This window comes from Bubalus bubalis, chromosome 17, assembly GCF_019923935.1.
Source record: "Bubalus bubalis isolate 160015118507 breed Murrah chromosome 17, NDDB_SH_1, whole genome shotgun sequence".
NCBI lineage: Eukaryota > Metazoa > Chordata > Mammalia > Artiodactyla > Bovidae > Bubalus > Bubalus bubalis.
In genome coordinates, this window is record NC_059173.1 from 6,313,199 (window position 1) to 6,325,531 (window position 12,333).

Genomic DNA, 12,333 nt, shown 5'->3' on the forward strand with positions numbered 1-12,333 from the left:
ATGTTTCACAGTCTTCTTTCAAATATGTTTATATATTTTACACATAAATTGCTTAATTATTTTATTATACATTTTAATAATGAATATATGACTTCAAAATTAAATAAATAACTATGAACATGGGATGTTTATGTAGACTGAGGTATAACAATTTTCCAGGTAAACTATTAAATGAAAAAGAAGCAAGTTTATAGCAGTGTGTATAATATATATAGTTATATATAGCAGTGCGTATAGTATAATGGGAGAAATACCAAAACCTCAAATATGCAGATGACACCACCCTTATGGCAGAAAGTGAAGAGGAACTAAAAAGCCTCTTGATGAAAGTGAAAGTGGAGAGTGAAAAAGTTGGCTTAAAGCTCAACATTCAGAAAACGAAGATCATGGCATCTGCTCCCATCACTTCATGGCAAATAAATGGGGAAACAGTGGAAACAGTGTCAGACTTTATTTTGGGGGGCTCCAAAATCACTGCAGATGGTGACTGCAGCCATGAAATTAAAAGATGCTTACTCCTTGGAAGGAAAGTTATGACCAACCTAGATAGCATATTCAAAAGCAGAGACATTATTTTGCCAACAAAGGTCCGTCTAGTCAAGGCTATGGTTTTTCCTGTGGTCATGTATGGATGTGAGAGTTGGACTGTGAAGAAAGCTGAGCATCGAAGAATTGATGCTTTTGAACTGTGGTGTTGGAGAAGACTCTTGAGAGTCCCTTGGACTGCAAGGAGATCCAACCAGTCCATTCTGAAGGAGATCAGCCCTCGGATTTCTTTGGAAGGAATGATGCTAAAGCTGAAACTCCAGTACTTTGGCCACCTCATGCGAAGAGTTGACTCATTGGAAAAGACTCTGATGCTGGGAGGGATTGGGGGCAGGAGAAGAAGGGGACACCATAGGATGAGATGGCTGGATGGCATCACTGACTCGATGGACGTGAGTCTGAGTGAACTCCGGGAGTTGGTGATGGACAGGGAGGCCTGGCGTGCTTCGATTCATGGGGTCGCAAAGAGTCGGACACAACTGAGCGAATGATCTGATCTGATCTGATCTGATAAGACTGGTCAACCTTAGCAAAGTTTTTCAAGCAAAAATTTAGAAATGATTTTCACATTTCTCCTCTGGAGCTGGTTTGTATGCATTTTAGCCCAACCATACTCTAGAATACTCTTCAAACATTAAAATAGTTGAAAAATTAAACATGTACCTATTTACAGAGAACTTCAGAGATGCCCACAATATTTTATGAAGTGAAGAAAAGTTTAAGAACCAAAAATATACTGTAACCCAATATTGTGGGGAAAAAAATGTCTAAGTGTACACACGCATCTAGAGTGTACTATGCAGACAGACATGCAGGGGATTCAAGTCCTGACTCTGTCACTTACTGGCTGTGTGATTTTGGACAAGCCTCTTAAAATCAATGGTCTCAGTTTCCCCATTTGTAAAATTAGTGCAAGTAGTCCGGGATTTCCAGGCGGCACAGGGGTAAAGAATCTGCTTGCTGATGCAGGAGATGTGGGTTTGATTCCCTGGGTCAGGAAGATCCCCTGGAGTAGGAGATGGCAACCCACTCTAATATTCTTGATAGAAATTTCCATGGACAGAGGAGCCTGGTGGGCGACAGTTCACAGGGTTCTCAAAGAGTTGGACACGACAGCACAGCATGCACGCACAACTGTTCTACCCGCCTTGAATTAACCCCTTTGAGCAGCTTAGAGCATAATGCCCGTCCCACAGTCAGCACTCTGTAATTAATAGGTGCTGCTATCACACATCGGAGCAGGCGATGGCACCCCACTCCAGTCCTCTTGCCTGGAAAATCCCATGGGCGGAGGAGCCTGGTAGGCTGCAGTCCATGGAGTCGAGAAGAGTCGGACACGACTGAGCAACTTCACTTTCACTTTTCACTTTCATGCATTGGAGAAGGAAATGGCAACCCACTCCAGTGTTCTTGCCTGGAGAATCCTAGGGACGGGGGAGCCTGGTGGGCTGCTGCCTATGGGGTCACACAGAGTCGGACACGACTGAAGCGACTTAGCAGCAGCAGCAGCAGCAGCATAGTTGAGTTACAATGTTGTGCTGGTAAGAGAATCTTCTTTATACTAGTTAGTAATTTATGTTTTTTCATGTTCTTTTCCATTATGATTTGTTATAGAATACTGAATATGGTTCCCTGTGCTATATAGTCGGGCTGTGTTGCTAACCCAATCTATGTATAATACTTGGCCTCTGCTAATCCCAAACTCCCAATCCAACCCTCCCCCTCCGTGGTCCCCCTTGGCAACCACCAGTCTGTGGTGAGTTGTTTGTTTCATAAATAGGTTCATTTGTGTCTGCAAGTCTGTTTCTGTTGATAGGTTCATTTGTGCCATATTTTAGATTTCACATGTAAGTGATATAAAATGTTCGTCTTTCTCTGTCTTACTTCACCTTGCATGCAATCTCTAGGTCCATCCATGTGGCTGCAAGCGGCATTGCTTCATTTGTATGGCCGAGCAGTACTCCACTGTGTGTATTACTACATCTCCTTCATCCATTCATCTGTTGATGGACATTTAGGTTGTATCCATGTCTTGGCTGCTGTGAATCGTGCTTCTGAAAACACAGGGGTGCATGTAACTTTTAGAATTAGAGTTTTGTCCAGATACATGCCCAGGAGTGGGATTGCTGGATCATATGACAAGTCTAGTTTTTATTTTTTAAGCTACCTCCATATTATTTTCCATAATGGTGGCACCAGTTTGAATTTCCACCAACAGTGTAGGATGATTCCCTTTTCTCTACACCATCTCTAGCATTTCACATACAGCTTTTAAGAGCATCATGGAGACAAGGGCTGGTAGTACCCACAATACATGCTGCACTGGTTACCCGAGAATATGGGATTTGAGTGGGCAGGGAGAATCTTCACTTTCTATTATTTGAAACCTTTTTTAAATAGCAAGCATGCATTCTGTTATTAAAAGAAAAAAATAGTTGGTGGACAAGGGTGGGGGAAACTCCATAAGAACCCGCAGCGGAGGGGGAGAGGAGCTGTGTGCACCTCACCGTGCTCAGACCTCGCACCCATAAAGCAAGAAGACAAGACCCAAAGCCGCTGCTGCCCACCCCACCACTAAATCTGTCCACGTCCTCCCGCCTGTGAGACGGAGGTGACCAGACTCAGGAATTACATCCGGGGTGTTCAGATTTGTGGCCACGCAGCCCAGTACTCAGGACACTTGGAAATTGGGCCACTGCCACTGTTCATCAAGCATCTCGGACGGAAGATGGGAAATGCTGAAGCCCTGGTCTCTGGAGGCCCACCCAGACTGGGGTTCACCCACCAAAATCGGAACTGCCAATCTCTGTGGAAGGACGCTGAGGGATGTGGGGTTTCTCCCAGAGTATTCCTGAGTGGCTTCGGTTAACAGAAGGCTTTGAAATCATCTGCTGTGAAATCCTCTTTGGAGCCCCCAGTGAAGACCCCCAGTTGACAGACCAAGAAATGGGCTCTGAGAATGAAAAGACTTGCCCAAAGTCACAGCTGGGAAGTAGAAGAAGCTGCATCCAAACCCTGGTCTGTCCACCCCAAAGCCATGCCAGTGACACTACCAAGAAGCAGGGATGGGACCCACCAGACCACAGAGAACCAATCTGTTTGTTTTGCACACATGGAACCAGTAATTTTGCACTTGCCATGCGCCAGGCCATGGCTCTGAGAGCACACAGACTCCATCACCATTTGACATAACTAATGCCCACTCGGCTCCAGGAATTCAGCAGGATGCTGGGGCTACAAGGGGGAACAAAGAGGCATGGTCCCTGCTCTCAGGCCCTCTGCAAGCGGAGACGATTGCTTACCCAATCTCGATAGCAGTGACTAGTCTACAAAGGCGAGATCCTCAGAACTGATAATAAGAGTTTGACCTAATCTCTGGAGAACTGAAGCTTGTGCTGAAATCTGAAGGATCGGGGGCACAATTAAGGGGGGGTGGGGGCTAGGAAAGAAAGAGCATCCAGTGAAGAGAATGGCATGTGCCAAGGCCCTGGCATAGGAAGCATACAGGACCTGAAGGTGACTGTTGTGTCTGGAACAGAGGGGGAACACCACTCAAGGTCACGCAGAAGAGGGAGACGATGCAAAGCCATGCAGGGAATTGAGGCCAGAGTATGGATTTGGTCTTCAGATGGTTAAATAGCATCAGCAGCTCAATGGATATGAACTTGAGCAAACTCTAGGAGACAGTGGAGGATGGGAAAGCTTGGCAAAGGGTTGGACACGACTTAGCGACTGAACAACAACTAAAGCAGTGAAGTCTTCGAAGAGCTCTGAGCAGGAAGTGATGTGATCCATTCTTACCCTCGAGGTGGTGACAGTCCAATGAGAGATATGTAACAGGCAATCACAACCAAATAAAGACACAGATGACGAGGTAATCCAGGAAGCTGGGAAGTCGCCCGATGCAATCTGAGGGGTCATGAGGCTTCCTGGAGGATGTGATGTCCTGAAAGGGATGGTTCTTGAATCCACCCCAGAATCCAGATTGAAAAGCTTTAAACCAACTCCTTCCAACAGGGACGCAGGCCCATTTCCAAGACAAGGCCACAGGACTCCAGATGACTCTGGTGAAGCCGTACAGCCTCATGGTGGCAGACCAGAGACCAATAGCCATATGGGGCTCTCAGGGTCTCCTGGCTGGATTATCTTCCTAAGTGGCCCCTGAGCCCCTCTGAGAGGCATGATGTCACAGAGACCTGATGCAGGCAGAATTCCAGAGTCTGAGTCTCTAATCCACCAGGTGGGAGATGAAACAAGAGCTGGGCACTCACATGGCTCCCCAGAGAAAACCCTTCTCTCCACTGGAGAGCTCCCCCCAAAGCTGGCCGAACAGCTGCCGGAGAGGGGGTGCATTAAGGTGAGAGGAACTTCAAGGAACCATCAGCGTAAATTTCAAGGAGGGCCGAGGGCTGACGGGGAAAGGATTATTGGATCTGCTCTCTGCAGGGAGATGGAGATAACCAGACAGGTCAGCGAGTGAGCAGCTCAAGGAAGAGTCACTGCATGACTGTTGACCCGGGACCCCAGTCTTCACAATCCCGGAAGTAAGACAGCATGTCTCCTGCTGGGCTCGAAGGAGCAGACATCCATGCCGTGAGCTGTCTGTGGAAGGGGGACACATGACAAGGATCTGAGAGTGGTCTCTGGAAGACAAGAGCTGTCTCTAAGCAAGCAGGAAGTGAGAAAACAGGGACCTCAGCCCTACAACCACAGGGAACTGAATTCTGCTGACACGTCGACTGAACTTGAAGGAGAACCTGAGCCTCAGATGAGATCCTAACCCCAGTGACACCTTGATTACAACCTCGGGAGATACTAAGCAGAAAATCTAACTACACCATGCCTGGACTATGACCTACAGGCCTGTGAGCTAACAGATGGATGCTGCTTAAGGTCACGAAGTTTGCGGCTTTTTTTTATGCAGCAGGAGAAAACGAGGGACTTCCGTGATGGTCCAATGGTTAAGACTCTCTGCTTCCAATGCAGGGGGTCCAGGTTCTATCCTTGGTCAGGGAACTAGATCCCAAGTGCCACAACTAAGACCCAGTACGGAAAATTTAAAAAAAAAAACAGAGACTTCCCTGGCAGCCCAGTGATTAAGACTTTGCCTTCCAATGCAGTGGGTGTGGGTTCATCCCTGGTCAGGCAGCTAAGATCCCACATGCCTCCTGGCCAAAAAACCGAAACAGGAAACAGAAACAATATTGTAACAAATTCAATAAAGACTTCTAAAAAAGAAACAAATGCACTAAAAATGTTTTTTAAAAATTTAGAAAATGAATCCACTACCCTGACCTCTGTAAATAGCAGTTTTATTAAAGTAGGTTCATTTGAATGTGCCATCTGTCTCTGGTGGGGCCCTGCATTATTTGACTTCTCTGGGCTTTGGTTTCTTTACCTATAATAGGAGATAACTATAACAAAGCTATAACAAGGATGCAATGAGATGGTGACCAGGCCAGCTCTCTGTACCTCCCTCCCCTGCTCCACCAGCCCCTGGACCAAGCACACGCCTGCCCTCTGCCCCAGCCGAGTGACGGTTCTAAAACTGAGGGCAGCACAGCTTCATCTACTAGTTAACAAGAAACACACGCCACCGAGATGGTGGTAAACCTGAGGGCCTGTGAGGGGCGTGCCCAAACCACTGGTTTCCCTGGTCACCAATGAACCACGTGACATCGGTTCCTCCAATCAACGGCCTCTCTCCCTCCCTCTAGTGGTGAAGAGCGCCGCCATGTTGTGCTCACCGCCAGCTGTGCGAAGTGCGGCTGTCACCTCAGGACCCTTTCCTTCTGACGTCAGCGTCTCCAGATTCAAGGCTGGACAACTACAAGGCTCACAGTCCAATAGGTGCAGCCGAAAACTGGCCACAGAAGGCTGAGGAAACTCCCCTCAGCGGGAAGAAGTTGGGAAGTGAGGACGGGGACGAAAAGTTGTGGGGGATGACCTTAGGTGTCGCCCGCTAGCACGAGGGGCACTGGGCAGCTGACCACCACGAGAGGCGTCTTTCTCTTCCATGACACTAAGGATGTCCTACTCAATTCTGAGTCTCTTTCCAGTTTAAAAGTGGCATTTCCGTGCTCTGGGTTCCTCTAACTGCTCGGGGTTGGCTGGTGAATACAGACAAAGACGAGGATCTGGATTATTTGTCAGATACTTGGGGGTTACCCGGTTGGGTAAGACCAGCCCACTCCCTAAACCAACCCCCACCTCGGTCCCGGCTACAGGAGGGGGCAGAGCAACGAAATTGGGGGACGGGATCACGGCTGCATACCGGCTACGATGCGTTACCACAGGTGGGAGACATTACAGAACGTTAACCAAGTCTTCCAGCATCACAACCACTGTTCAGGATCTAGAACAGCCGTGCGTGACCTATGGGACCCCTTTTGAACATGGATAGGGAGTAATGCCTGTGAAGTCCAGGAACAGGGCAATAAAAAGGCCATACACTCACTTTTCCACCTGCTTTACAACCCCACTGCTGACGGGCTATGAAAGGACCACTTAAACATTGAGAGGGGAGCTCGTTCTCAACACGTGGTTGTCTCAAGCCCTGCGAACTGTCCCCGAGCAGTCCAGGAGCATCTTCCCAGTGCCCACGCTGTGTTGATCCAGAGGAGACTGGTCAACACCGTCCCCCTCAACTGTTGACAACCAGGAACCAAAGGACTGTTGCCAAACATGAGTCAGGACAACCACTTGCTTTTTCCCTTGACATGGGATCCACTTCCGGGGAACACGTTGTAAAATGGCCTGGGACTGGCAGGTAAGTCCTGGTGGTTTGTGTTTGCCAAATAGGATTAGAAAGGGGCTTACATGGACTTCTCTGGTGGTCCAGTGGTTAAGACTCTGCACTGCCAATGCAGGTGGCACCGGTTCGATCCCTGGTTGGGGAACGAAGATCCCACATGCCACTCAGTGTGGCCAAAAGATAAATGAATCAAAGTTTCCTGCTCGGGTCACTTCTTCAGGTCTTCATTATCTTGTGAATTAAATTTTAAAAGTTACATTTTAAAAAGGCAGGGGAGGTGGTGGGGGGGGGGGGAGGTGTTGGCTTACAGGGTGGGATAAATACATCACCCTTAAGTTCCCTGGTGGCTCAGACGGTAAAGCGTCTGTCTACAATGTGAGAGACCTGGGTTCGATCCCTGGGTTGGGAAGATTCCCTGGAGAAGGAAATGGCAACCCACTCCAGTACTCTTGCCCTGAAAATCCCATGGACAGAGGAGCTTGGTGCAAGCTACTATCCATGGGGTCGCAAAGAGTTGGGCAGGACTGAGCGACTTTACTTTCACTTTCAGTTCAGTTCAGTCACTCAGTCATGTCCGACTCTTTTCTACCCCATGGACCGCAGCACACCAGGCTTCCCTGTTCATCACCAGCTCCTGGAGTTTACTCAAACTCCTGTCCATCAAGTCGGTGATGCCATCCAACCATCTCATCCTCTGTCATCCCCCTCTCCTCCCTCCTTCAGTCTTTCCCAGCATCAGGGTCTTTTCCAGTAAGTCAGTTCTTCACATCAGGTGGCCAAAGTATTGGAGTTTCAGCTTCAGCATCAGTCCTTCCAATGAATAATCAGGACTGATTTCCTTTAGGATGGACTGGTTGGATCTCCTTGCTGTCCAAGGGACTCTCAAGAGTCTTCGCCAACACCACAGTTCAAAACCATCAATTCTTCAGCACTCAGCTTTCTTTAGAGTCCAACTCTCACATCCATACATGACTACTGGAAAAACCATAGCCTTGACTAGATGGACCTTTGTTGGCAAAGTAATGTCTCTGCTTTTTAATATGCTGTCTAGGTTGGTCATAGCTTTTCTTCCAAGGAGCAAGCATCTTCTAATTACATGGCTGCAGTCATCATCCACTCCAGTACTCCTGCCTGGAAAATGCCATGGATGGAGGAGCCTGGAAGGCTCCATGGGGTCGCTGAGGGTCAGACATGACTGAGCGACTTCACTTTCACTTTTCACTTTCATGCATTGGAGAAGGCAATGGCAACCCACTCCAGTGTTCTTGCCTGGAGAATCCCAGGGACGGGGGAGCCTGGTGGGCTGCTGTCTATGGGGTCACACAGAGTCGGACACGACTGAAGTGACTTAGCAGCAGCAGCTGTCACCATCTGCAGTGATTTTGGAGCCCCAAAAATAGTCTGCCACTGTTTCCCCATCTATTTGCCATGAAGTAATGGGACCAGATGCCATGATCTTCGTTTTCTGAATGTTGAGCTTTAAGCCAACTTTTTCACTCTCCTCTTTGACTTTCATCAAGAGGCTCTTTAGTTCTTCTTCATTTTCAGCCATAAGGGTGGTGTCATCTGCATATCTGAGGTTGTTGATACTTCTCCCAGCAATCTCGATTCCAGCTTGTGCTTCTTCCAGACCAGCATTTCTCATGATGTACTCTGCATATAAGTTAAATAAGCAGGGTGACAATGTACAGCCTTGACGTACGTATTTCTTCCCCAATTTGGATTCTTTACCAGCTGAGCCACAAGGGAAGCCCTTCTTTCCCGACTTGGAACCAGTCTGTTGTTCCATGTCCAGTTCTAACTGTTGCTTCTTGACCTGCGTAAACATTTCTATTTTGATTATTAGTGGGATCTTGGTCCTCCTGGGGCGCAAGGAGCCACTGTGAATGGTTTATGCATGCTGAATTTAACTCGATTTCCAACACAAGTGCTCCCTCCACAGAGAAACCCATTTTAGTAGCCTCAGCACTTCTCTCTTCAGTCCCCTGGTGGCTTGAAGGCAGAGGAAACTGAGCAATGGGAAATGTCTTGCCTTAACCATTTGTTTCAGGAGGGCTCATACCTGGGAACCGGTTTGTTAAGAGGGAAAGACACAGCACTGTGGGAAGAGCTTGGAGAAGGAGGTGGGCAGCCAGCACCCAGCACCCAACACCCACACCTACAACTGCCCACCAAAAGCAGTTCTATAGGCTTCCTGGTTGTGACCACCTGTGGAGTGGAAATCAGATTCAGATCCTGGAAGACAGAGGGGAAATCACCGTCTCTTAAGTTTTTAAGTTTTAAAACTATCTTCCCAAAATCAGTGTTGCCATTGGTGGGGTGGTGGGGAGGGGTCATGTCTCCTGTTCAGAGATGATTTCAAGAGACATTCATTTACTCAGGCTCTAGGGGGGAACATTGTTGTTACCCGCCAGAACTGGAACTGAACTCGGGTTCAGCTGCTTGTTACTGAAAAGTCAAATGTTCGAGAGACAAAGATTGTTGGGGAAAGATGCTTCATTCAAGAAGCCTGTGACCTGGGGAGATGGTGAACTAGCAACCCCCCAAAAACAGTCTCCCCATTGCCAATCAGAGGGCAAGAGTTTTTAAAGGAAAGCTTCATGGGTGCACAGGCGGGGGTTCCATGCAGAACGGCCAGTCAGCTGACTCCATCGATCATATTGAAACTGGTCACGTGGTGGGCTGCTCAGCACCATCTTGACTGTCTCGAGCACAGTTCATCTTCAGCTCCAGGGTTGGTCGGTTCCCATTTCCTAGAGGCCAGTTCTTAAAATTGTGCGAGATGGAGCAGCTTGTGTCACGGCTACTGTCTGCTGATCATGCAATTAGCTTTTTCCCTCTGCTGGTAGTTCTAGTATCTGCAAAACAACTCAGGAGTGGTCATGAGACACTTAACCTGTGTCCTTCAGGGAGGAACTAAAGATGATGTGACTCACCCTAATTATTAACTGCTAGAGCCTGTTCTTTTGTGACTCAGAGGAGGTCTGGCAGACTACAGCTTTTCAACAAATAAAAGATGGAGGACTCTGAAGGCCTTTTGTACCTGGGAGGGCCCTGAAGGGTCCTTCTCGGTTTTATTATAAGGCAGATACTATCCTTGCCCTTAGGGAGAAAACAGCCCAGTGAATTAGGTAAAAAGGTGGCAGAGGCATGAAAGAATCACTGGAGTTATGATATGCATGTGAAATTATTAAGGAAACATGTTGGTAGACGCTCCAAGCAGTGGACCTTGTACAAACAGGTGTTATGCAATAAATAAAGTATATAAAGGGGTACATGTTAAGTAACTTTGGTAAACTGGGTTCAGTGAAACTAACAGGTGTTCTCAGTGCCTTTAATGTAAGAATGTGCCCTGAGCTTCTCGGAATCTGACTGATTGTCACAGTCCTCAGGGAGGCATCTCAAAAGGACAAATGCAGCACAGACCTATGAAATCAGAATCCCCCAGAAGTGAGGCTAAGGAAACTGCAGTGTTACAAAGTCTCCAGGTTGATTTTTTTTAAATAATCAGTCAAAATAATTTAGAGATTAGAACTTGGGGCTGTTAGGGGGGACTTCCCTGGTGGCCCAGTGGCTGAGGCTCCAAATTCCTAATGCAGGGGGCCTGGGTTTGGTCCTTGGTCAAGAAACCAGATCTCGCATACCAAAACGAAGATCCCTTGTTTGGAAATTAAGACCTGGAACTGCCAAATAAGTTTAAAAAAAAAAAAGAATTGGGGGCTATTAGGGACTGGAATGTCTGTGGTCCTTTCGCCCCACCACCCTCCACTGCCAATTCACCTGTTGAAATCTAATCCCCTCTGGGATGATATTTGGACATAGAGCTTTGGAAGGTAATTAAGTGATGAGGGTGGGGCCCTCATGAATGGAATTAATACCTCTAGAGGAAAAAAAAGAATACTAGCTCACCTTCCTCATGTGAAGATATGAGAAGGGGACTTTCCGCCACCCCGAACTCACCAAGACCCCACTATGCTAGCACCCTGATCACAGACTTCCAGCCTCCAGAATTATGAGAAATTTCCGTTTATACACTATCCAGTCTATGGCACTTTGTTTATAACAGCCCAAGCTAAGACAGGACTACAGGAATTTCCCAGTCTTCTTAGTCTCCTAGATATATCTGCTGAAACATTCTTCAATATATGCTAGTCTGGATACCTGGTCCTAGCTGTGTTGATTTCTCTATTGCCATCCATTCATTAGCAAATGTGCTGGCATCCCAGTGGAATCCAGGTGTGCATATTAAAGGGAGCCGGGTACACAACCCTAGCCAAGTGTCTAGAGACAAAAATCAGAGGAGCTCATGGTCCTGCGGGATTTCCCCTTGGCAGAGCCTCTTTGGGAAGATCTGGTTTTGCTCTTTTCCTAACACACAGGAGGTGCAGGTGCTGGAATGATCTCAGTGGCCACAAATGAGCCATCCGGAGACTGGAGGTGGGGTGGTCTCGATGGTTCCTGAGAGGGTCCTGAAGCACTCACAGCAATGACTGGGTTCTAGGAGTTGGTCTTTAAAGGTAGAAAGACTTCTACCTTCATGTAAGAATGTGCCCTGAGCTTCTCGGAATCTGACTGATTGTCACAGTCCTCAGGGAGGCATCTCAAAAGGACAAATGCAGCACAGACCTATGAAATCAGAATGAAAGTGTTAGTCAGCCAATCCTGTCCGATTCTTTGTGACCCCATGTAGCCCTCCAGACTCCTCCATCCATGGGATTCTGCAGGCAAGAATACTGGAATGGGATGGGATGGGGGGATAAGAGGGAGGGAACATATATATATATTTATTATTGCTGATTCACATTGTCTATAGCAGAAACCAATACAACATTATAAAGCAGTTATTCTCCACTTAAAAATAAATAAAAATGAATAAGTTTTTTAACAGGTAAGGGGCCTTGCCCATGTCTGGACCTGTGATCCTGTCTCTCCTCTGCAGGATTTCAAGAGGCTGACTGTGACTCTTTTGGCTGATTTACTCCTGATGTTCCCATTGGCTATCTCCCAACAGCCTCATGGTCATATTTATAACA